General features: G+C 40.8%; 2 protein-coding genes across 2 annotated transcripts in view; one reads left to right on the top strand and one right to left on the bottom strand.

Annotated features, from left to right (window-relative positions):
• Positions 1-4,709, top strand: part of LOC133570896 (calcium-binding and coiled-coil domain-containing protein 1-like) — a 104,557-nt gene extending 99,848 nt beyond the window's left edge. Inside the window, exon 13 of the mRNA XM_061923704.1 lies at positions 4,344-4,709. The gene's annotated coding sequence lies outside the window, so the exon portion shown is untranslated. The remainder of the gene's footprint in view (positions 1-4,343) is intronic.
• The window catches only part of rargb (retinoic acid receptor, gamma b), a 93,556-nt gene extending 88,688 nt beyond the window's left edge, over positions 1-4,868 (bottom strand). The window contains exon 1 of the mRNA XM_061923701.2: positions 4,701-4,868. The gene's annotated coding sequence lies outside the window, so the exon portion shown is untranslated. The remainder of the gene's footprint in view (positions 1-4,700) is intronic.
• Positions 4,869-24,688: the final 19,820 nt, after the last annotated feature.

Genomic DNA, 24,688 nt, shown 5'->3' with positions numbered 1-24,688 from the left:
CAAATGAGGCATAATGATGTAATATGTACATACAGCTAGCCTAAATAGCATGTTAGCATTGATTAGCTTGCAGTCATGCACTGGCCAAATATGCCTGATTAGCACTCCCAACAAGTCATTAACATCAACAAAGCTTAGATTTGTGCATTCACGCACAGCATAAAACGTTTGCTGGACGAAATGAGACAAAGAAGATTTTACATGAAAACAAACAGTCCACACTGTGGTGAGTTCAAGAACCGCCGAAATTAGTAGAACGAATTGATGTTCACCAAATACTCTCATCAGTGAAGCATACACACAAACATATTAAACAGTGGGCTTTCTAACAATTGGGAAGGTTTGTGTCATGTTTGTCCTCAAACAAAAAACATACTAAAACAAAAAAATTATTGTTCGCCCATCTTTTTCCATTTTCAATTCTTTTAAAAAAATGCTCCACATGCTCCAATACGCACACTTTATTTATGCACCGCTTAGCGCCGCCAGTGTGGACGCACCAACAATGAGTCGATGTAAAGAAGGCATAGGTGGGAGGAGGAACTTTGCAGAGAGACTGACAGGCACCAATGCGGAGGTATCATAAGTTTAAACATACAATCTATTAAATAGCCAACATTGTAGGAATGAATCATACATATAATTCAACACATTGAGTCTATTAGAGTGCTAAAACTGCCAAGAGTTAATAAACCAGCTCACAAAATGCTTTTCTTTTTCAGTAAGTTAGATTTTGTGTTTTGTTTTCATTGCTGCTATTTTAACTGTTTTTTTAGTACATAAACAAGGTTAATTGTTTTTTTTATTATTATTAAATGGACATTTTATTATTATTAAAATGGACATTTTGATAATTATTTTTTATTTTTGTAACAACAGAATGAGCAGCACAGTTACAGTATAAATAAATATTTATGAATGAACTAGCCATCTTTGTTGTTTCGTAAGTACATGACCTAAAATGACTTAAGCTGCATTTAGAAGTCGATGGAAAAATTTGAGCCATTAAACATGTATACGCTTTATTATCCGATTAGTCGAGTAATCGTTAAGATAATTGTTGACTAATTGACAAAGTAATTGTTAGTTGCAGCCCCACTCTCTATCATCAATCACAGAGGAGACTGTTACAAAGATGTTTTGTTAAGAAGGGGATGAGAGAGTGCATTGGTAAATACTTGAGGTGTAACGACACGGGGTCATGGTGGGAATTAGGAACAACTTGGACTTCCCGGTGAAATACGTAAAGTTGAGAAGCAATGTGCCACCATTGTTCAGTAGAAATTAGAAACAAGTTGGAACTGTTTCATAGTTTGTTTCCCTATTGTTTTCAAAATGAACCTAACCCTGACCTTAAAACTGAGGTACGTACAGAACCGAATGAAGTTAGTTGCGTAATTTTTGGATTATAAGCCGCTATTTTTTTCTTTGAATGTTGCGGCTAATTTATGGATTTTTTCTAGTTTCACATGCCGCCAGTACATTTAGCCTCGTCACATCAGACCAATAAAGTTGTAGAATAGGTCACGGTGGAACAATTAAGTCCAATCCATCTGTCCATTTTCTACCGCTTGTCCCTTTTGGAGTCGCGGGGGGTGCTGGAGCCTATCCCAGCTGCATTCGGGCGGAAGGCGCGGTACACCCTGGACAAGTCGCAACCTCATCGCAGGGCCAACACAGATAGACAGACAACATTCACAGACTAGGGCCAATTTTAGTGTTGCCAATCAACCTATCCCCAGGTGCATGCTTTTGGAGGTGCAAGGAAGCCGAAGTACCCGGAGGGAACCCACGCAGTCACGGGGAGAACATGCAAACTCCACACAGAAAGACCCCGAGCTTGGGGATCGAACCCAGGACCTTCGTATTGTGAGGCATAAGCACTAACCCCTGTTCCACCGTGAAGTTGTTCGGATTAAATCAAACGCACTCACACAATCAGCCAGTCAGCCATTTTGCGCGTTATACGCTCACCCTCGTCGTGGAGAACACACAAAGGAATCTCAGGCTCTGTAGCTTGGTTCCTATCTATCGTCCCCAGCATGCCCACAACACTCGTAACTTTGACCTGATATCAGGTAAACATCGTCTACTGGCTTGTACTGCTCGGAGTGTTGTATGCAGGGGACCAAAGATCTGGAACCGGCTTGATGAGAGCCTCAGGATGCTGTATTCATTCTCCAACTTCAAAAAGAAACTGAAATCATACGTATTAACCACCTATCTCTAATGCTTCATGTTGGGTAGACTACTGTTGGGTTGTGCGTGGTTGAATGAATGTATGTATGTATGTGTATGCTTGCTTTAGTGCTCCTATTTTGTGTTTATCATATAGCGTTTTTGTGCTTGCCACCATGTTTCAGCATTCCATGCATATACTGACCTCTGGACCTCCTCCTAAAAGCTTCTTCTAGCTTATTAAGATGTGACTTTAAGGTTTTACTACTTACGTATAAAATACTACACGGTCTAGCTCCAGCCTATCTTGCCGATTGTATTGTACCATATGTCCCGGCAAGAAATCTGCGTTCAAAGAACTCCGGCTTATTAGTGATTCCCAGAGCCCAAAAAAAGTCTGCGGGCTATAGAGCGTTTTCTATTTGGGCTCCAGTATTATGGAATGCCCTCCCAGTAACAGTTAGAGATGCTACCTCAGTAGAAGAATACTCTAGCCTTTAAATAGACCCCCTTTTTAGACCAGTTGATCTGCCGATTATTTTCCTTTCTCCTCTGCTCTCCCCTCTCCCTTGTGGAGGGGGAGACACACAGGTCTGGTGGCCATGGATGAAGTGCTGGCTGTCCAGATTCGGGACCCGGGGTGGACCGCTCGCCTGTGCATCGGTTGGGAACATCTCTGCGCTGCTGACCCGTCTCCGCTCGGGATGGTTTCCTGCTGGCCCCACTATGGACTGGACTCTTACTATTATGTTAGATCCACTATGGACTGGACTCTCACAATATTATGTCAGACCCACTCGACATCCATTGCATTCGGTCTCCCCTAGAGGGGGGGGGTTACCCACATATGCGGTCCTCTCCAAGGTTTCTCATAGTCATTCACATCGACGTCCCACTGGGGTGAGTTTTTCCTTGCCCTTATGTGAGCTCTGTCCCGAGGATGTCGTTGTGGCTTGTGCAGCCCTTTGAGACACTTGTGATTTAGGGCTATATAAATAAACATTGATTGATTATCTGGGGGACCCTTTCACTTAGCACCATCCTTAAATGGATATTCACCACTGTTGTACTTGTAATATGGTATTGTGAATAAACTTGAAAAAAGAATGCACACGACGCAGCCCTAAAGCCGAAGACGTTCGACTCGGCCATTAAAAAAAGGAAACAGCTGCTGCGTTGAACAGAAATCCACCACCACTAACGGGTCCCGAAAAAAAGACCACTTCAGCGCAGGAGGACGACGAAGAGAGCACTAGATTACTTTTCTGGTAGGCAACTGCCTGCCCTGTTACAAGCACTTTTTGTGTACCGTATTTTTCGGAGTATAAGTCGTCCCGGAGTACAAGTCGCACCGGCTGAAAATGCATAATAAAGAAGGAAAAAAACATATATAAGTCGCACTGGAGTATAAGTCGCATTTTTTAGGGAAATGTATTTGATAAAACCCAACACCAAGAATAGACATTTGAAAGGCAATTTAAAATAAATAAAGAATAGTGAACAACAGGCTGAATAAGTGTACGTTATATGACGCATAAATAACCAACTGAGAACATGCCTGGTATGTTAACGTAACATATTATGGTAAGAGTCATTCAAATAACTATAACATATAGAACATGCTATACGTTTACCAAACAATCTGTCACTCCTAATCGCTAAATCCCATGAAATCTTATACGTCTAGTCTCTTACGTGAATGAGCTAAATAATATTATTTGATATTTTACGGTAATGTGTTAATAATTTCACACATAAGTCGCTCCCGAGTATAAGTCGCACCCCCGGCCAAACTATGAAAAAAACTGCGACTTATAGTCCGAAAAATACGGTAAATATTTCAGTGTGTACACTTGCGGCTTTAGACTATGCGGCCATTACACAGTACGTACACCAAAAAAATCATCCAAAAATGATGTGTGTGCGGCTTATATTTAGAAACGCTCTATAGCCCAACAATTACAATACTAGTTCCACCACTCGTACATCCTCAGACCTCTAGGTCCATTTGTGATGCTGATGGGGCGATCCATCAAGTCCGACAGGCCGTCTGATAGCCTGCAGCCAACTTTGTCTCGTCCTCTGTCCTGAAGTATTTGCCTCGTGTCTGACCGCATGCAAACTTAACAACTCTGACGGTTGTTTTTTTTTTTTTTTTTTTACAGGTCTGTGCAATGATGTCACCCGTTTCAGCGCAATGAGGTGAGGTGAAGAAGCCAAGAAGTCATGGACACCGTGGTGTGCATCCATCACTGGAGCGAAACAGTAAGAGTTCACAAGGGAGCGCATGCGTGCGTCGGTCAGCTTGCGTTCCCCTCCTGAAATGTTTTTACTCTTTCTCTCGGTCCTGTTCCCAATTAAAGCCGTCCTAACTGTGCCGTCCCAACATCTCACAAACAGACAGGGAGAGAGACGGACATAGATGTCTCACTCATGCTCTGACATGTCCTCTCTTACACACGGCTCAGACTCACTCAGAAGACAATTCAGATGAAGCTTAAAAAGAGACAAGGCAAACTTACCAGATGTCTAATGGGGAGTCCGGCACTTTCTGTCGTTTGTTTTTTGGACTATTCAGAAGAGTAATGAGCAGAGCGAGAACTGAAAAGTTGTGAAGTTTGTCTCAATGCGACGACTGACTTCAGCCTGTTGCATTCCGCCTCCCTCTTCTGCTCCCTCTCTCTCTCCTGAAGTCATAGTGTGCTTTGATTCACAAACCCTGCCTCTGTCACGTGACCCAACACCTCAAATATACAGTGCTTTTTTTTTTCTTTTTTTTTTTGCCCCGCCACAGAACGGCCGTAAGAAGGGAGAACGAGGTCCACAAGTCTTAGGTTTCACTGGGCTGCCCACCGCCCCCCTCCTCTTCTTGTGTAGCCCTCTTTCTCTTTGTCTCAAAGTTTCTTTTTTTAACCTCTAAACAGGCGTGTCCAAAACATTTCCACAAGCGGCCACACATAGAAAAATTAAAGGATGTTGACACCAATCTAATGTTGGTTAATATATGCTCACCTATAGCAGTGTTTTTCAACCTTTTTTGAGGCAAGGCACATTTTTTTCAGGTAAACACTTTAGTATGGGGAACATATTCTAAGTAACAAAAACTTAATTTAGAGTTATTTGGACACTAGGGGAACATATTCTAAGTACCCTAACCCTAACCTTATTGAGGGAAGACTCTTAGTTAATGGCTTACTGGTTGTATAATAAGGCCATGCAGAATAAGGCATTAATAAGTACTTAATAATGACTCATTAAGAGCCAAATTGTTACTAATTTGCATGTTAGTTTCATCACATTTATGCTGTAACATTTATGAAATCAAACACTCGACAGAATACAACTCAGCAAGTATTTAATAGTTTAATAGTTCCGAAACATCTCTTTTTCGGTCATCTCCAGTTCGGTAGTGTTTGTCCTGGAAATGTATTTATTTTTTATTGTTTACTACTTTCTCCCCACCCATTAAGCACACAAGTGAACCAACCTCGTCTACAGTGAATGCAAATGAAACTGTCCATGAAGCATTAAATGTTCTATTTTCATCAGAGATGTTTACCTTTTTGATATGTCCTTTGTTTTTGCTACTAAAACAATACAACTGTTTGGCAGCAAAAGATGATGCAAAAGTGGTGTTACGTACATTTCGACAGACAGAATATTGCAAGATCACAAACTCTCTAACCTCTAAAGACCATAGTGGCCACATGCGTGGACAGCACCTTTTAGCTCTTATCTCCAAAATTGTGTACACTACTGAATTGGGGCCGACATATGGACACTTATACTGCTATCTGGTGGTGTCAGTAGAGTATAACATACAATGGAGTTTGGGGAAAAAAAAGTGTAAAAATTAAAATGTGCATGTCACTACACATGAAGTACCGTATTTTTCGGACTATAAGTCGCAGTTTTTTTCATAGTTTGGCCGGGCTCCAGTGCGATTTATATATGTTTTTTTCCTTCTTTATTATGTATTTTCGGCAGGTGCGACTTATACTCCGGTGCGACTTATACTCCGAAAAATACGGTACTTATGGAGTAAGTGCATCATATTAAAAGATGATTTTTAGTTTTTATTCTAATTAATTAGGGTCAAATAAGCCCAAATAGCAAAGAGAAATAAAAAAGCATGTAAACAAACAGCTTGGGCCTTAAGAGGTTTTTAAAATAAAAACGGTTACATTAAAATAGACGAACTAAATGAAAATAAATAGCCATTATTTATTGACAACATTTTTTAAAAGCCAGAGCTGCGGGTTACAGACACTTTTATAGACAATTTAAGAATTTTCCCAAAAATGAATATGGATGAACAAGATTTGTGGAATCAAATACATTTCTTTGATCATTTGGTAACACTTTAGTATAGGGAACATATTCACCATTAATTAGTTGCTTATTAACATGCAAATTAGTAACATATTGGCTCTTAATTAGTCATAATCATATTAATGCCTTATTCTGCATGGCCTTAATGTCTCCCTGGGGGTGTGGTTGCTGGTAGGAGACGGAAATGGAGCCGTCCGGTACACTCTGACTGCAACCCAGGGTGACCGATCTGGTGCTGCCAGGTATTAAGTGTGGCTTGTATATGTTATATGTGTTATATTTCTGTTTCTCTTGTACTTCGCCTTTAGCCCTTGTGGCATATGTTTCACATTGTGCAATAAACATTTGATTTGATTTGTATACAAAAACATGGTAAATGGCATGCTTATGTCAGAATGTTTTTATTTCCCCACATTTTGAATAAAAGTGAAGAGCACCTGCTTTAAAAATATGTGTTCTTATTTTATTTGCATTCAAATTCTGTCAAGGAATATGCGACAAGGAGTTCATTCTGTATAAATTACAGCCTTTCACCCAGTTATCTTCTGCCGAAGTTCTGGGTGTCCGCCTTGAAATGACACCTCACAATTTTGAATGATACAAAATTAACATTTTCATAATTGAGGGAGCTAGACATCCTGCATTGTTCAAAAAACAAGCTGAAGTCTGGTGAATCAACTTAATGAGATTAATCAATGCTATGGTGATAGCGCTGCTGCCATTTTATAGAATTTTATTCCATGGAACAATCTATAGAACTTTCAGCAGATAAAGGATAATGTCTATAGAATTTCTGTTAGACATTCTATAGAATGCCCAGTTCTATAGAACAATCTATAGACCTTTCAGCAGATAAAGTAATGTCTATAGAATTTCTGTTAGACATTCTATAGAATGCCCAGTTCTATAGAACAATCTATAGACCTTTCAGCAGATAAAGTAATGTCTATAGAATTTCTGTTAGACATTCTATAGAATTCCCAGTTCTATAGAACAATCTATGGACTTTTCATCAGATAATGTAATGTCTATAGAATTTCTATAGGATATTCTATAGAATTCCCAGCTCTATAGAACAGTGAAAAGACCTTCCAGCACATGAAGCTGATGTCTATAGAATTTCTATAGAATTTTGAATACATATTCTATAGAATCTTCAGTTCTAAAGAAATTCCGACGAAATTCTATAGCGTTCTATATATTTCTATAGAGATTCTATAGAACATTTTTTGCAGGGTTATACAACAACCCTAACCCTAACCAAATAACTCTAATTTAAGTCTTTGTTACTTACAATATGTTCCCCTAGTGTCCAAATAACTCTTAATTAAGTCTTTGTTACTTAGAATATGTTCCCCATACTAAAGTGTTACTGATCATTTCTATGACAGCTTGAAACAGTTTGCATTGCACATAAAAAACATGGCAAGATCTAACAGGAGCCTTGTTGACAAAGATTGTATAAACAGAGGTTGTGCCTTAAACATAGGTCAATCATGTCCACAACCATTGGTAGTACATTGTGCATACATATTGGTCAAGATGGTCAGAAATAGAACATTTCTGACAATTATCTAACCTCACACAAGTATTGTTGCCATTGCCACTCCAGCCTTGACTTTCCATACTTTTCTCCTTTCTGGGTTGCGGGGAAAGTGATGCATATTCTTCCCGCAGTTTTTTAGCGAGTAAAGCAGCCCCATGCTGCACAACCGGGCATATTTACACGACAAAAACAACTCTTCAACTAAAAGAGAAGCCGAATGAGGAAGTGAAGTGTGCGCATTGCTCCGGTTATGGCTTGCTGAAAGTTGGTACTAAGCATGGCGCCTGCAGTCACGTGAGGGGCTTTTGACCAATTATTAAGAAGATGATCTGAAACCGAGTTGTCTATATTCTCTTTATACACGACTCTGCCTAAAGTAAAGTACCAATGATTGTCACACACACACTAGGTGTGGCAAAATTATTTTCTGCATTTGACCCATCACCCTTGATCACCCCCAATTCCAACCCTTGATGCTGAGTGTCAAGCAGGGAAGTGAAGTGAATTACATTTATATAGCGCTTTTTCTCAAATGACTCAATGATTGAGTGATTGTGAAACCCAATATCTAAGTTACATTTAAACCAGTGTGGGTGGCAGTGGGAGCAGGTGGGTAAAGTGTCTTGCCCAAGGACACAATGGCAGTGACTAGGATGGCGGAAGCGGGGATCGAACCTGCAACTCTCAAGTTGCTGGCACGGCCGCTCTACCAACCGAGCTATACCGCCCCAATCCTCGAGCTCAGAGGGTGACCCTAAAGCGGCTTTATTCCCTGGAGAGGAGAAACTCATGGGGGAGAACTCCCAGTTAGATTTGGACAGCGTGGTTGAACCGGGCTTTGGAAATCTTACCAATGAGGCAATGGGGGGAGCAGTGAGCAGCAGCGGTGGCCGCGCCCATGAATCATTTTTGTTGATTTAACCCCCAATTCCAACCTTTGATGTTGAGTGTCAAGCAAGGAGGTAATGGGTCCCATTGTTATCGTATTTGGTATGACTCGGCCGGGTTTTGAACTCACAACCTACCGATCTCAGGGCGGACACTCTAACCACTAGGCATAAACAAGCAGTCGAGAGTAAAAGTCATAGAGACATTTCTTTAGAGCATAAATTATGACTAAAGTGGTGAAGCTGTATTTTTATTTGCACCTAAATTTTATTCACATTTTATTTAAGAAAAATATACAATATTATAATTTATTTTGATTTTATTTATTTTTTTGTAATCCTATATATATGTCTTTTTCATCAGTTTCTATGAGTCCTTTGTTTTGCAGTATATTGGGTTAGTTTTAATTTTTGTAATCAGCCTAACCTACGGCTTGAGAAAAATCTTTGTGAATAAAGGGGAACTGCTCTTTTTGAGGAATGTTGCCTATCATTTACAATCCTTATGTAAGACAAGAAGAACACATAGGTTGTTCTTTTTTTAATGCATTCTAACTTGTAAATACATGTGATGAAAAGTACGCTTAGAATGGAGTCTATGGGAGTCGCTTTATTCTGCCTATAAAGTTCTTAAAAACATCCAAACACCTCCATCAAGGTTATAATCAGTGTTGGGACTAACGCGTTACTGTAACGCCGTTAGTTTCGGCGGTAACTAGTAATCTAACGCGTTATTTTTTATATTCAGTAACTCAGTTACCGTTACTACATGATGCGTTACTGCGTTATTTTACGTTACTTTTTATGTAGTATAAAGTGTGTTTTATCGGAGCGCTGCTGTGTCATCGTTCTTTTTCTTCTTGTGTCACAAGCCGGAGAAGAGAGAGAGACATGCGCTCTGTGTGGGTGAGTGTGAGTGTGGGGAGGGAGGAGAGGGGGGCGTGTCTGATCATGGCGGAGCCAGAAGTCGAGTTTGCTAACATGGAGATATTTTCACTACTTTTCTTTTGTCGAGCACAAAGAAAAGAACATTTTAGTTAAATGTAAATTGTGCTTTGGATCAAAGATCCCATCTACTGCCCAAAACAGCAATTCAAATCTGCTGAAACAAGCTACATAAGCAACATGCTTCGACGAAGCTAGTAAAGAGAGATAGAGACTCCAATGACACTTTACCTCCACCACCACCACTTCAGGATTAACTCTGCCTCTGCTCATCATTCACCGCTAAAGGTACACACACTCTGTCAATCAATGTTCCCTCTAATTGTTCATGTGTGTGAGCAAACGCAGAAACTCCCTGAGCATTGAGTGGAGCCCATGTGAGCAACTTTAGACATGCACACTGTGGCTACACCAGCAGCACACCTGTCCCAAACCTGACTAAATAACAAGTTCAATCTCCATCCATCCATCCATTTTCTACCGCTTGTCCCTTTCGGGGTCGCTGGAGCCTATCTCAGCTGCATTCGGGCGGAAGACAGGGTACACCCTGGACAAGTCCCCACCTCATCACAGGGCCAACACAGATAGACAGACAACATTCTCTTATTATTATAATCAAATGACAGCAGTCATTTCCATTTCTAATATAAGTGTTTAGGCCCACTTACAATGACAATAGCAACAAATATTGTTTTTAATGAACTGTGTACTTGTATTGTTTGTCTGGGTGGAGGTCCTGCTTTGGAAATCATTTGTACCCTTTCAGACATTGCATTTAGTTCCCATTAAAACATTCACATGTTACACAATGAGATGTAAGCAGGGGATCATGTGTACATTCCTGCAACTTCCTGTTTGTAAAAAATATATTTTTATTAGTATTTATTTAAAAAACTAACAGCATTTAATGATTAATATTTATAAATTAAGATTCCTAATAAATGACACTAGAATAAGCACACATTTGATTGGTAAATCATAGTGTAACAACCTGGAATTACACTTTATGTGTGGTGTTGGAGTTGTTCGACTTTTTGTGTGGCTGTAAACGCATCACTGGCTAAGTGCCATATGTGCAAGTGTTGGCGCACGTGAGAAAGAGCAGTGGCTGCTGTTGATATAACAAAGTTGCTTTTGGTCTGGTTTGTACTGCAGAAAATGACCACTTTTGCTAGATATAATTTTTTTTACTAATGTTTTGGTGATGTGTTTATGGCCGACAATAAAGAGTTTTGCTCAGTAAAGTGATGGATGGAATTCATGTTCTCAAAGCGTCTCGACAGACGTTACAATATTTGAACAATGATGACGAAAACGGTTTTCTCTGTCGTGTCCGAGTCGTGTCAAAAATTGTTATGCGCTTATTTTTTTATTTGATTTTGTGCGTGGCATAGATTAGCCGTGCGCAGAGGACGCTTGAGCAGTGCGCAATTGCACAGGCGCGCTCCTGAGAGGGAACGTTGCTGTCAATTCTCTTATATACTCTTTCATTCTAGACTTCTAGAGTGTTTGATTATCACATCACTCTAAATGTATAGACTATAAAGTTCACAAACATAAAGAGGGATGCTAGTGGGCCAGGCCAATCTTTCCTTATCTCTAAACTAAAACTGGGGAAATGTGTAGAGTGTTCTGGGCTTCAGACATGATTTTGTATCAGAATTACTTGAGGAAGAAAATGCCTGGTTTGGCTTTGTGTATGTAGTGTGTGCCTTTCTTGGTTTACATCTATGCTGTTATTATGCTGTTTGTTACTTATGTACGTTATGTTGCAGCTATTTAAAATAGTTTTGTCAATTTGTTCTGGACAGAAACAAATTGGCCTTTGTAAAATATCTTTGTCGTATGTAGACCACATTGCCTAGCAGAGTTCAGTGATGCAAATGCATGTCAAGTTGATCAACACATTGTATTATTCTCCAGTGCAATAACGGTACTGAAATGAAGGCTAAAAGGGCATTAATGGGAGCTTTAAAAAAAAAAAAAGAAGAAAAAAAGAAGTAACTAAATAGTTACTTTTCACAGTAACGCATTACTTTTTGGTGTAAGTAACTGAGTTAGTAACTGAGTTACTTTTGAAATGAAGTAACTAGTAACTGTAACTAGTTACTGCTTTTCAGTAACTAACCCAACACTGGTTATAATACAGTCGTGGTCAAAAGTTTACATACACTTGTAAAGAACATAATGTCACGGCTGTCTTGAGTTTCCAATCATTTCTGCAACTCTTACTTCTTTGTGATAGAGTGATTGCAGCACATACTTGTTTGTCACAAAAAACATTGATTAAGTTTGGTTCTTTTATGAATTTATTATGGGTCTACTGAAAATGTGACTAAATCTGCTACCACATAACTTTCCTCCAGGTCTTATCTTTGTCCATGTGATGTCAGATGAAACAAAAATTGAGCTGTTTGGCCACAATACCCAGCAATATGTTTGGAGGAGAAAAGGTGAGGCCTTTAATCCCAGGAACACCATCCCTACCGTCAGGCCCGGCCCTAACCAATCTGGCGCCCTAGGCAAGATTTTAGGTGGTGCCCCCCCCACATCGGCAGTGAAGTGTATATACTCACAAGAAACCGAATAGCTTTGTCTTTGACCTTTTTTTTTTTACTTACAACTATACCTAATATATAAAGGGGTGGAAAAGTGACTATTACCTGCAGGGCAAACATTAGCTAACCAGAAGGCAATAACAATGTAAACAAAAAACACCTGCTTAAAATATCTAATACAAATGTCCCAGAGGAATGTAGGTGTGAGTACTGTAATTACCTAACGTTACATTATTATTTTCCATAACAATTTAGCCCCCTCCACAATATTAACCCGACGTTAAAACAGAACTAGCTATTTATTGATTAGCAATTGCCGACTCATGTAACATTAGCTTAATGCTAAAAAGCCAGGTTACTATCACATTCTGTAACAGACAAATAATTTCATGTAGGCTAACGTTACCTACTGCTACCTCTGTCTTTTCTCGTTTCTCCTCCTCTTCTTTTCTCTTTTTTCTTCCCTGGGCACCTGACAGTTTTGGCCATTTTGACATCTTGTGTTGATGTTTTGATGTGGTGACGTCCAAAAAGAGTCATGATACGGGAAGGGAGGGGGCGCACCGTGCAGGGGGGGGGGGATGTTGTAACAAATAATATTTCTATTAAATAGGCTTTACTTTGCATTTTAATTAACGTGGGATTATTTTTTGTATTTAGAAATAATAGTACCACCTTTTTTTCTCTCTTTTTTTTTTTTTCTCTCCAACATTTGTGGCACTTGCGTGGCGCCCCCTGATGGACGGCGCCCTTAGCATTTGCCTATACGGCCTATGCCACGGGCCGGCCCTGCCTACCGTCAAGCATGGTGATGATAGTATTATGCTGGGCCTGTTTTGCTGCCAATGGAACTGGTGCTTTACAGAGAGTAAATGTTCACCACTGTGTTACATGGCCTTTCCTTTTAACAACACTCAGTAATTGTTTGGGAACTGACACATTTTTTAAGCTTCTCAGGTGGAATTCTTTCCCATTCTTGCTTGATGTACAGCTTAAGTTGTTCAACAGTCCGGGGGTCTCCGTTGTGGTATTTTAGGCTTCATAATGCGCCACACATTTTCAATGGGAGACAGGTCTGGACTACAGGCAGGCCAGTCTAGTACCCGCACTCTTTTACTATGAAGCCACGTTGATGTAACACGTGGCTTGGCATTGTCTTGCTGAAATAAGCAGGGGCGTCCATGATAACGTTGCTTGGATGGCAACATATGTTGTTCCAAAACCTGTATGTACCTTTCAGCATTAATGGTGCCTTGACAGATGTGTAAGTTACCCATGTCTTGGGCACTAATACACCCCCATACCATCACAGATGCTGGTTTTTCAACTTTGCGCCAATAACAATCCGGATAGTTCTTTTCCTCTTTGGTCCGGAGGACACGACGTCCACAGTTTCCAAAAACTATTTGAAATGTGGACTCGTTAGACCACAGAACACTTTTCCACTTTGTATCAGTCCATCTTAGATGAGCTCAGGCCGAGCAAAGCCGACGGCGTTTTTGGGTGTTGTTGATAAACAGTTTTCGCCTTGCATAGGAGAGTTTTAACTTGCACTTACAGATGTAGCGACCAACTGTAGTTACTGACAGTGGGTTTCTGAAGTTTTCCTTAGCCCATGTGGTGATATCCTTTACACACTGATGTCGCTTGTTGATGCAGTACAGCCTGAGGGATCGAAGGTCACGGGCTTAGCTGCTTACGTGCAGTGGTTTCTCCAGATTCTCTGAACCCTTTGATGATATTACGGACCGTAGATGGTGAAATCCCTAAATTCCTTGCAATAGCTGGTTGAGAAAGGTTTTTCTTAAACTGTTCAACAATTTGCTCACGCATTTGTTGACAAAGTGGTGACCCTCGCCCCATCCTTGTTTGTGAATGACTGAGCATTTCATGGAATCTACTTTTATACCCAATCATGGCACCCACCTGTTCCCAATTTGCCTGTTCACCTGTGGGATGTTCCAACTAAGTGTTTGATGAGCATTCCTCAACTTTATCAGTATTTATTGCCACCTTTCCCAACTTCTTTGTCACGTGTTGCTGGCATCAAATTCTAAAGTTAATGATTATTTGCAAAAAAAATGTTTTTTATCAGTTTGAACATCAAATATGTTGTCTTTGTAGCATATTCAACTGAATATGGGTTGAAAAGGATTTGCAAATCATTGTATTCCGTTTATATTTACATCTAACACAATTTCCCAACTCATATGGAAACGGGGTTTGTATGTTTATTTATGTGCATTGTCCCTTGTAACAAAGATGTAACAAATATAGCAAATGGCGACTTTGTATCAGGAGTTGTATAATACATCTATGATCAAGCTTATCGGTGTGTCTGGTGGGACTGGCGAAAGTTAAATATGAGGAAATGCGGTCGGTTATAAATGATTTAATGTCTCTGTGCGGCCCGGTAGCAAACGTGTCACGGACCGGTGGTTGGAGATCACTGCTCTAAAGTATATCCCGATTTATTTTCTACAGTATTGTCCCTTGGAGTTTGCATGTTCTCCCCGTGACTGCGTGGGTTCCCTCCGGGTTCTCCGGCTTCCTCCCACCTCCAAAGACATGCACCTGGGGATAGGTTGATTGGCAACACTAAATTGGCCCTAGTGTGTGAATGTTGTCTGTATATCTGTGTTGGCCCTGCGATGAGGTGGCGACTTGTCCAGGGTGTACCCCGCCTTCTGCCCGATTGTAGCTGAGATAGGCTCCAGCACCAAGGATGGATGCATATAATATAGTATTTGTTTAAATGTGAGATGTATTTACTATTGAACTTTTTGAGCATTTTTTTTTTGGCTCGATTTTAAACCAGCCACATATTCATTTCTTCACACACAGCTTCAATTTGTTTAAGTCAGCATTAACTATGACAGCACCACATGACTGAATTCATGCTGATGTTTTGTGTCAGAGCTACGGGGGGATACGCATTTATAGTTTGTAGTTTTGCAGTGTTCCATTTGACATGTCGGTCTTGTCTCAATTAATTAAACGTGAACCCGCAACTGTGTCGCAGTGACTTTCTTTAAATCTTTCTGTGTAATTATGTTTATTTGGGACAAACTTTACTAACTGAACATTTATCTTTAGTATATATGAAGATACTATCTTATAAAACAGTGTTTTTCAACCTTTTTTGAGCCAAGGCACATTTTTTTCATTGAAAAAATCCTGAGGCACACCACCGGCAGAAATCATTAAAAAACTAAACTCAGTAGCCGTTATTGACAATAAAAAGTCGTTCTCGCAATTGTTGGATATGACTTTCAACCATAATCAAGCATGCATCACTATAGCTCTTGTCTCAAAGTAGGTGTACTGTCACGACCTGTCACATCACGCCGTGACTTATTTGGAGTTTTTTGGTGTTTTCCTGTGTGTAGTGTTTTAGTCCTTGTCTAGCGCTCCTATTTTGGTGTTTTTTCCTGTTTTGTTGGTGTTTTCCTGTAGCACGTCTTCCTTGAGCGCTATTCTCCGCACCTGCTTTGCTTTCGCAATCGAGACTGTCTAAGTTGTGCGGACGCTATCCTTCTTTCTGGGGACATTGTTGATTGTCATGTCCTGTACGGGTGTACTTTGTGGACACCGTCTGCTCCACACGCTGTAAGTCTTTGCTGTAGTCCAGCATTTTGTGTTTTGTTTACTTTGCAGCCAGTTCAGTTTTAGTTTTGTTTTGCATAGCCATCCCTAAGCTTCAATGCCTTTTTCTTTTTGGTTTAAGCATTAGATACCTTTTTACCAGTGACGTGCGGTGAGGTTCATGACTGGTGAGGCACTGACTTACAGATTTACAAACATATGAACCCTAAAGAGTATCTTATTCACCATTTGATTGGCAGCAGTTAACGGGTTATGTTTAAAAGCTCATACCAGCATTCTTCCCTGCTTGGCACTCAGCATCAAGGGTTGGAATTGGGGGTTAAATCACCAAAAATGATTCCCGGGCGCGGCGCCGCTGCTGCCCACTGCTCCCCTCACCTCCCAGGGGGTGATCAAGGGGATGGGTCAAATGCAGAGGACACATTTCACCACACCTAGTGTGTGTGACAATCATTGGTACTTTAACTTAACTTTAACTTTACACATACAAACTGTAGCACACAAAAAAGCACATTTAATTTAAAAAAAACGTTATTATGGTCTTACCTTTACTTATAAATGAAGTCCATGCGCAGCTCCTTTTGAACAAAAGCATCGATAACTTGTTTATAGAAGTCTTCCTTATCTTTCTTCAGTTTTAAAAGTCTCTCTGTCTCGATGGAGATCTTCCTTTAATTATTACCTCCTGCTTCGATTGAAAGTCCAGTTTAGAAAACTGTTTTATATTAGATATGTAATCCTCCATGTTAATAGTCCAGGCAAGAGGAAAACGATCTGTTGCTGCTTGTTGTCACTTCTTCTGCAGCTGTGTAGTCGCAAGAATGATCTCTGGGATCACTAGCGCCCTCTACCACCAGGAGGCGGGATTACTGCGAGCCTCATACAGTGCGTCTTTTGCAGCCGTTTTATGATTGCTCAGCACAAGAAATACGTTACACACATACAGTTGTTGACAAAATACACTGTACATTATATACCTCAGCTAACTAAACTATGGAAATGTATAATATAATTCATATAGCAATACGGTCTCACTGCACAGCAGGCCAGCAGTTAGCCGAGTCATTGCGCAATCCATGGTGAGGCTCAACTCAGTGACGTGCCTCAACTGGCTGCTGACTCACCGCACCGTCTCTTCTCAGTATTTGAACGGCAAATGTGAAAATTCAGCGATTTTGAATAAAAATAATCTAAAACTGGTGAAGTTAAATGGAAAATAACTTTATAGTATAATCACTGGATACATATAACAATTACATTTTTCTTTTTTCTTTTTACATTTTTTTTCTTTCCATGATGGCACGTGAGGCCCCGCCTCACCTGCCTCCCCTGACTGCATGTCACTGCTTTTTACCTGCACGCTGCCTCCCACTGTCGTCTGCATATTGTGATCCTGACAAACCGTTGTCGTCTCACACGACGTGTTCCCAACATCTCCAAAGCAATTAGCTACCTGCGCTGTACAGACACTCAACAACGGCACATTAATTGCGAATTACAATTACTGGTGTGCAAAAAATATTTTTAACCCAATTAGGTGAAATGACAATCTCCCACGGCACACCAGACTGTATTTCACGGCAAAGTGGTTGAAAAAGACTGTTTTAAAACCTAGAATATGTTTTAGGTTAAATAAGGCATTGTGTTTTATGGGTCTGCTTGGAGTCGCCAGTGGTTTCAGTGTTCAGTCAGACTGTAGCAGACACTTTGGTCTGTAACATGAAGAGCCAGGTAGTTCCAACCCTGAGGGGCCGACTGGTGATGTTTGATCTCATCATGGGGCTACATTTAATGATTCCTGACCAGCCACTAATTGGTTTGATCTCCTGGATAGCGCAAGACGAGTCCACTAGAACTTAATTAGAGCGTTCCAAAAAGAGAACGGCTCCTCCTAAAGTGGGGGAAATAAGTATTTAACCCCCCGCTGATGTGTATAGGTTCACCCGCTTATAAAGATATGAACAGTTAAAAACTTGGTGGTACTGTGGGTGTATTTTAACAGAGAGAGACATAATGTATACACATCTGAAACAAATATTATTAAATAAAGGTTATAAATGATTTTGCGTTTGAGTGAGTGAAATAATCCCCTATCATAAATATTGTAGACTTGCACAAGACAATCACAAGAATCCTGGTGGGAAAGAGACAACTACTGTTGCAATTGGCGCTACACCCATCAGAAATCCGTTAAGTCCCCAGTTCAGTTTGGTTGCCAATAGCAATTCTACAAACTTTTTGAATGCCTTTGGACATTGCCTTTAATGTTTTAATACCATTTAAAGGCCTACTGAAACCCACTAATACCGACCACGCAGTCTGATAGTTTATGTATCAATGATGAAATCTTAACATTGCAACACATGCCAATACGGCCGGGTTAGCTTACTAAAGTGCAATTTTAAATTTTGCGCAAAATATCCTGCTGAAAACGTCTCGGTATGATGACGTCTGCGCGGATTGTAGAGGACATTTTGGGACAGCATGGTGGCCAGCTATTAAGTCGTCTGTTTTCATCGCAAAATTCCACAGTATTCTGGACATCTGTGTTGGTGAATCTTTTGCAATTTGTTCAATGAACAATGGAGACAGCAAAGAAGAAAGCTGTAGGTGGGAAGCGGTGTATTGCGGCAGGTGTTGTGCTGGATAACGCACCCCCGCCGTAGAATGCACCCCCTGACTGTTGTGCCGGATAACACAGCCGGTGTTTCATTGTTTACATTCCCGGACGATGACAGTCAAGCTTTACCATTGGCCTGTGGAGAACTGGGACAACAGAGACTCTTACCAGGAGGACTTTGAGTTGGATGCGCAGACGCGGTACCGTGAGTACGCATGCAGCTGCGGCTTCCAAACATTTGATCGCTTGCCCGTACGTGCGTGCCGCTATGTGCATGTCACGTACGTAACTTTGGGGACTTTGGGGAAATATATGTGCTGTATGAACTTTGGGGAGGTGAACGGTACCTTGGGCTGTGGGATTGAGTGTGTTGTGCAGGTGTTTGAGTTGTATTGGCGGGTTATATGGACGGGATGGGGGAGGTGTTTGTTATGCGGGATTAATTTGTGGCATATTAAATATAAGCCTGGTTGTGTTGTGGCTAATAGAGTATATATATGTCTTGTGTTTATTTACTGTTTTAGTCATTCCCAGCTGAATATCAGGTCCCACCCGCCTCTCACAGCATCTTCCCTATCTGAATCGCTCCCACTGCCCTCTAGTCCTTCACTCTCACTTTCCTCATCCACGAATCTTTCATCCTCGCTCAAATTAATGGGGAAATCGTCGCTTTCTCGGTCCGAATCGCTCTCGCTGCTGGTGGCCATGATTGTAAACAATGTGCAGATGTGAGGAGCTCCACAACCTGTGACGTCACGCTACTCGTCTGCTACTTCCGGTACAGGCATGGCTTTTTTATCAGCAACCAAAAGTTGCGAACTTTATCGTCGATGTTCTCTACTAAATCCTTTCAGCAAAAATATGGCAATATCACGAAATGATCAAATATGACACATAGAATGGACCTGCTATCCCCGTTTAAATAAGAAAATCGCATTTCAGTAGGCCTTTAAGGCCTTAATTTTTGCTAAATCCATTAAATTACTTTTAATTTTTTTTAATGACTCACGGAAACCCTGGTCACTTTTACATGTGAAACATTTTTGCCATTGTTGCTTGTGTTAGGCTTAAAGTAGCAGTAGAGTGGAAAAACAAGTTGACTCTATATGCTTCATTGTGTTTCATTGTATCCATTAAGGGTAGGACGGTGGACCAGGGGTTTGTGCTCGTGCCTCACAATAAGAAAGTCCTGGGTTCGAGTTTGCATGTTCTCCCCGTGACTGCGTGGGTTCCCTACGGGTCCTCGGGCTTTCTCCCACCTCCAAAGACATGCACCTGGGGATAGGTTGATTGGCAACACTAAATTGGCCCTAGTGTGTGAATGTTGTCTGTCCATCTGTGTCGGCCTGGCGATGTCCAGGGTGTAACCCGCCTTCCACCCGAGTGCAGCTGGGATAGGCTCCAGCTACCCCCGCAACCTCGAGAGGGACACGCGGTAGAAAACGGATGGATGGATGGATTTATCCATTAAACCAGTGGTCCCCAAACTACGGCCCTCCAGCGTCCAAAATCCGGTCTGCGCAAAGTCTCAAGTTGTTTCATTTATTTGTCCGACCGCTTCTATGTTAGCTACCTCTCTTTGTTTATAATGTCTATTTTCCACTAGATCTACTCTCTTTTATGCTGCCCCCTTTTTTTTTGCTGCAGCTGTTACATATACTGTAATACTGTACATCAGGGGTGGCCAACTCATTTAAGCTCAGGGGCTGCATGGAGGGAAATCTGCGCACACGCGGACTATTAAAATCATCCATCCATCCATCCATTTTCTACCGCTTATTCCCTTTGGGGTCGCGGGGGGCGCTGGAGCCTATCTCAGCTACAATCGGGCGGAAGGCGGGGTACACCCTGGACAAGTCGCCACCTCATCATTAAAGGGGAACATTATCACCAGACCTATGTAACGTCAATATATACCTTGATGTTGCAGAAAAAAGACCATATATTTTTTTAACCGATTTCCGAACTCTAAATGGGTGAATTTTGGCGAATTAAACGCCTTTCTATTATTCGCTCTCGGAGCGATGACGTCACATTGTGACGTCACATCGGGAAGCAATCCGCCATTTTCTCACTTTTGTCGGTGTGTTGTCGGAGGGTGTAACAACACGAACAGGGACGGATTCAAGTTGCACCAGTGGCCCAAAGATGCAAAAGTCGCAAGAAATTGGACGAAATTTGTTCAAAATACGAGGGTGTGGGGAAAGCCGACAAAATGGTCAGTCGTTTGTTCCGCACACTTTACCGACGAAAGCTATGCTACGACAGAGATGGCAAGAATGTGTGGATATCCTGCGACACTCAAAGCAGATGCATTTCCAACGATAAAGTCAAAGAAATCTGCCGCCAGACCCCCATTGAATTTGCCGGAGTGTGTGAGCTATTCAGGGACAAAGGACCTCGGTAGCACAGCAAGCAATGGCGGCAGTTTGTTCCCGCAGACGAGCGAGCTAAACCCCCTGGATGTCTTGGCTCACACCGTCCCTTATGCCACCGAAGATGATCAAGAGAAGAATATCGACCCTAGCTTCCCTGGCCTGCTGACATCAACTCCAAAACTGGACAGATCAGCTTTCAGGAAAAGAGAGCGGATGAGGGTATGTCTACAGAATATATTAATTGATGAAAACTTTATTCATTACTCGCGGTTTTACGTAAATGATTATACATAAACTGTGTTTACCAATAATTTAGCTTAAAAACATTTATTTTTTTCAATCATTCGAGTACATTCGGGTAGTCTTGTGTAATGCAGTATTTTGTGTCTATTTAGGTATGGTTAACCTGAGTGCTGAAATCGTGGAAAAATATATGTTCTTAGCGCGCCTGAAATGGGCTGTCTGCACTCTCAAAGTGCATGTTGTTGCCAAATGTATTTCATATGCTGTAAACCTAGTTCATAGTTGTTAGTAATTATCTTATCAGACAGTGTTAAGCCGCTGAAATCCGAGTCTGAATCCGAACTAATGTCCTATACCTTGCTGTTGCTGTTTGTATTGGCATCACTATGTGACGTGACAGGAAAATGGACGGGTGTATATAACGATGGTTAAAATCAGGCACTTTGAAGCTTTTATTAGGGATATTGCGTGATGGGTAAAATTTTGAAAAAAACTTCGAAAAATAAAATAAGCCACTGGGAACTGATTTTTAATGGTTTTAACCCTTCTGAAATTGTGATAATGTTCCCCTTTAAAACTAAAAAACAAAGACAACTTCAGATTGTTTTCTTTGTCTTACTTTGGCCAAAAATAGAACAAACACATTCTGAAAATATTACAATAAAATTATAGAAAAAAATACCTGCCAGCGGTAAAGTCTAGAAAAGTGGTCCTCAAACTACGGCCCACAAAGTCTCAATTTTTTATTTGTCCTTTCTAATCTATTTTCTACCGCTTGTTACTCACGGGGTCTCTTACCCGCTCAGGCAAATCATATTGTCAAAAAATGCATTTTCCCATTAATAATGTGACTGTCAGGAGGCGTGGCCGGCGGACCGGCAGCGAGGCAGGGCACGCCGGGGCCGGCTCCGAGATGGCTGCGAGGAGGCGTGGCCGGCGGACCTGCAGCGAGGCGGGACGCGCCGGGGCCGGCTCCGAGACGAGCGTCAGGTGCGTAGATGGCACACCTGTTGTGCAATCACCCCTCGCTGTGTAAAAGGGCAGCAGCCGAGAGGAGAGAGGCAGAAGGAGCTGGAGAGACGCGGGTGCATGCGGAGCGGAAGCGACCGAGAGCAAGACACAGACGACGACACGGGAGGCTGGAAAGTAAACCGGAAGAGCGAGCAGTGGGAGGAAGAGCTGAAAAGCGACCCGACGTGCACTGAGGTTATTGAAAAATAAAACAAAGTCACAAAACTGCTCGCCGTCATGTCTGTCCTTGGTGGTCCATGGAACCCGGAGGGAAGAAGACCTCCACAGTGACATAATCGCGCTCGCGTCGCAGTGTCGGGCGAGTGTGCGGCAAGTGCGCACTCTTTTAGTCAATTAGTGCGTGAGGAATATATATATATATATATATATATATATATATATATATATATATATATATATATATATATATATATATATATATATATATACAAACACACACACACACACACACACACACACAGCCCGGCCCCAGAGTCAAAAAGTTTAGGGACCCCTGCATTAAACCATATCCAATCATATTTACAATCCACAAAGTATATAAAAACACAGTTTAAATATCACAAAATGCCACAAATTCAGTCAGTCATTTTGAATATTCCGCCTCGATTACCTTCAGCTATTGCAGAGATTGACGTCACTGGAGTAACGCTTCTGCACTCTGACCATAGTATCAGATCAGTCATACTGGTAATACGCAAAAATTAGACAGAGATGTGGTGTCTATCATTCATAATCCCTATATAAGACATGAACACATGTTTTTTTATGCATTCTAAATCGTAAATAAATAAATACATAAAAAGTCAGCTAACAATGTAGTCAATGGGGGCTCTCTATTTCGCCCAAAAAACCTTCTAAATAACCATCCAAAACCTGCCAACAATAGTTAGGGATGTCCGATAATGGCTTTTTGCCGATATCCGATATTCCGATATTGTCCAACTCTTTAATTACCGATACCGATATCAACCGCTACCAATATCAACCGATATATACAGTCGTGGAATTAACACATTATTATGCCTAATTTGGACAACCATGTATGGTGAAGATAAGGTACTTTTAAAATTTTTTTATAAAATAAAATAATATAAATAAATTAAAAACATTTTCTTGAATAAAAAATAAAGTAAAACAATATAAAAACAGTTACATTGAAACTAGTAATTAATGAAAATAAGGAAAATTAACTGTTAAAAGGTTAGTACTATTAGTGGACCAGCAGCACGCACAATCATGTGTGCTTACGGACTGTATCCCTTGCAGACTGTATTGATATATATTGATATATAATGTAGGAACCAGAATATTAATAACAGAAAGAAACAACCCATTTGTGTGAAGGAGTGTGAATGAGTGTAAATGGTGGAGGAAGGTTTTTTTGGGTTGGTGCACTAAATGTAGGTGTATCTTGTGTTTTTTATGTTGATTTAATAAAATAAAAAAATAAAAACGATACCGATAATAAAAAAAAACGATACCGATAATTTCTGATACTACATTTTAACGATATTATCGGACATCTCTGACAATAGTCTATATACATATCGTGATCCGAATATTTACCAAATACTAGCGAAATTGTTATTATAAGCGCTAACATAGACTAAGTATTTTTTGAGCGGCGGATTGATAACAGACAGAAAACTTTAGAAGTCTTTCAGTGTCATAAATCATATATATATGATACTAGCTTCAATATAGAGGCAACTGGTTTTTCCACTCTACTGGTACTTTAACTATTTTGTTGAACATGTTTTGGTCAACTCAGTTAAAACTACTTTTATATCAAACATGCTTTTGTGTTTTATCATAAGTGTCTAAATTGAAAAAATGAGAACTCAAGTCACCAACATCAATTACCTTATTAGCCCCCCCAAACAAATCCGTCAAGAAAAAATCCTAGAGCTGTCCCTGTCGTTAAGCAATTGAACAAATATATCCAATCAATGGTGCGCCATGGAAGATTTTAACACGAGGACTTGGGATGATCGTGACAAAGGTTAGGGACCTGACAGAATGACGAGGGATGAGTTGTTTTATGATTTTAGGCAAGCTGGGTGCAGTCAGCAAGAAAATAATTAGTTCCACACTGTTGCTGTAATAGATTGAGATCTTGCGGTGCCCACAAGGTCCGCCTGCTCACAATGTCAATCAATCAATCAAAGGTACTTATATAGCCCTTAATCACAAATGTCTCAAAGAGCTGCACAAGCCACAACGACATCCTCATCAGGGCAAGAAAAAAACCTCAACCCAGTACAATCGGCAAGATAGGATGGAGCTAGACCGTGTAGTATTTTATACGTAAGTAGTAAAACCTTTAAGTTACATCTTAAGTGCACAGGAAGCCAGTGCAGGTG

Source organism: Nerophis lumbriciformis, linkage group LG28 (genome assembly GCF_033978685.3).
Source record: "Nerophis lumbriciformis linkage group LG28, RoL_Nlum_v2.1, whole genome shotgun sequence".
In the NCBI taxonomy this organism is placed as follows: Eukaryota; Metazoa; Chordata; class Actinopteri; order Syngnathiformes; family Syngnathidae; genus Nerophis; species Nerophis lumbriciformis.
Note: the sequence above shows the minus strand (reverse complement) of the source record. Positions and strands in the feature narration are given on the sequence as shown.